The sequence below is a fragment of the Corylus avellana genome, chromosome ca5 (genome assembly GCF_901000735.1).
Source record: "Corylus avellana chromosome ca5, CavTom2PMs-1.0".
Taxonomy (NCBI): Eukaryota; Viridiplantae; Streptophyta; class Magnoliopsida; order Fagales; family Betulaceae; genus Corylus; species Corylus avellana.
This window is the reverse complement of record NC_081545.1, coordinates 15,800,556-15,803,394: the sequence shown is the minus strand read 5'-3', so window position 1 is coordinate 15,803,394 and position 2,839 is coordinate 15,800,556.

The window sequence follows — 2,839 nt, the reverse complement described above, 5'->3', positions numbered from 1 at the left end:
TGGAAAAACTCGGCTTCTCCTAAGAAAGAAAAATGTGATATAGAGTCGGGTTTGCCTAGATCAAAGTCTAAATATATCCCTTCTCATAAAAGACAACATTCTTAAAGGTTTGTTCCCACCTGTCATCATTGTGGCATAGTTGGTCATATTCGACGAAATTGTTTTAAATTAAAACCTTATGTGCATTATAAATCTGGTCCTAAGATTGTTCAAGAGTGGGTTAGGAAGGATTATACCATTCACCCATTGAGGGGGAGTGGTAGTAATCTCACATTAATTTAGGTGAGTCAATAACATGCCTAGGATTGATTGATTTGCATATTTTTGAATATCCCAGAGCATGTTATTTTTTTATTTTTGTTTTTTGTTTTCTTTCTTGTTTATGCATTGCATTGTTATTGTTGTAACACTTTTTGTGTGAAGAGTGTATACATGGTTGTTTTGAGGCAAATTCCTAAAAGACTTTTCAAGAAATTCATATATCATGATCTTTGAAAGGCATCAAGATTTTTGTCTACTTGCTAATAAAACATTCATGAATGTGTAATGTCTTGTGAAGACCTAGAAGTAGTTATTAAACCAAATCATTATTTTATAGTGGGACTTATAAGATGTGATGAAACTTTAATGCTAAAAGACATTCATGTATTGCCTGTTCTAATCTCAATTCAAACATGTTGTTTTTCTTTGCTGTCCTTCTTTGTGTTTTATTTGTGTTATTAAATTTTTGAAAAAGGTATTGTTGTTGCAAAGATGTTTGAAAAGTTAAGAGGTTATATGCTTTAAATGCTCTTTAATTGCTTAATTGGAAATCCTCTTAATTTATGTACCTATAGAATATACTTACCATGCTTGAGTTGATTATCTTTATAATGAATTGTCATTGATCCATTCAAGTATGTGTTATTGTGGTACATTTCATTTATTCTATCTCTATGCACTTAAGCTTTAAGAAGGAATGTATCCATGACAAATTTGTTGTGTTAGATAAACCATATCCATAGGATGGATTTTATTTGTAGGTTAAAATTGACCAAATGCTAGTTGAACCTAGAACCTATAAATTCCAGCTCAAACCCTTATATCTTGTATTTAATATTCTGAAAGACACGTTCTCAAAGAGAAAAATCTAAAGTGAAATGTGCAAAATGCCAAAATATTCCCAAAAAAAAAAAAGAAATTTTCACTGTGTCTATTTTTGTGCTTGGCTCATCCAAAATCAAAATTCCGGATGTAGCTTTGAGCTTTGTGATAAGACTAAGGGGAAGAGTATTGGATGAGGGTGACTATGCCATAGTAAGGTTTGACTTCTAACCTAGCAAGTTATGAATTTCTTTTATATGGTTTGGAAGTTTTAATGTGCCTTTTTTGTCAATATTTATTTGTCCATTGCTTGGCTCTTGATTGTGGTTTATCACACACAACACATATAGCATAAATAGTGATGGTACATAATGGCATGCCATGAGTTGCAACAATGATTTTGCTTATTCCTCCTTTGAAACTCTTGTATGCTTTGGGTATTTTTGGCTTATTCAACAAGAGTTTATCCTAAATCTGCAATTTTTTATCATTTATTGGATATACTCTTCTTATGAATACTCCTGTTTGCAAATTTTTTTTCCCTTGTTCTTATTGATTCATACATTAAGGGGGAGTTTTGCTGATGTGTCTTCATGATCTTGCATTTTATGTCATTGTTTTTGTGATCATGAGTTTTATTAATGTATTCCTGTTCTACATATGCCTTGATGTATTTTGTGAAGTGTTTTAGGAAACATGAAGACTTTTTGTCATTCTGTGACAAAAAAGGGGAGTAAACATGGGGAGATGATGATGATGAGATTGGCTCAGATTTTGGTTTTTGTCACCGAATTGCCAAATGTGGAGTTTGTTAGTATATGTGTTGGCTTAATTCGGTTCCAAAATACAGAGGCTACTGTCCACGGGATCAAACACTGATATATAATGCTCAAAATCCAATCTCCACCGTTCATTCATGAACGTCTTTGCAAAATTTCAGCTCAATCGGACAACAAACACTCGTCGATTGAAGCTGTTGATCAAGGACCGACGAAATGTCCTTTGTAGGGGGTGTCCGGACATACTGCTAGGCTGTCCGGACACCAATTTCAGCAAGCATGTTTTTGCTCGCAAGGCTCTATCCGGACAGGCACTAACCCTGTCCGTACACCCCGTACCTATTATGCTCAAAAACGTGTTTTTAGTGAGCCCAGGTCTAGGGTTTGATGTATTGATATATATACATCATTATAGAAGAGATGTACGAATTTTCACTCCCAAATAATTCATCAGAAGCTATGCTAAAAGAGATCATATGTGGTGAGCGTTAAATTGAATCTCGTATAGTTTGAGTTATTCCTTTGATAAATTTACGGTTGAGAAGTCTATCGGAAGAGTCCGGTAAAGGAGAATCACGTTGAAGAAGATTGTGAGAAAAGAGACGAGTTGTAGACATGTCGATCTTACAGAGCCAATGTCTTGCAAAGAGTTGTAAGTGTTTCTAGTGTCTGTAATCTCTGGATAATCTTTTGATAGTGATTTCTTGGGTTTGGCTGCCCCGGAGAGGTTTTACTTTTAAATTGTTTTCTAAAATGTTTTCTCTTCGTCACCAAAATCATTTTGGGTGATTATTCTTATTTTGATGATTGTTTGCTTATATTTAAATATTGTTAATTCCGCATTAATTGGGGTTTTGAAGTTGGCATAGCGTTTTTCATAGTTGGTAGGAGCTAGTGTCCTACAATTAGGAGAAGCATGTTGTACAGAAAAATTATTAAAATTATTAAACTGCAAATCCATACTTCACCCTTACTCT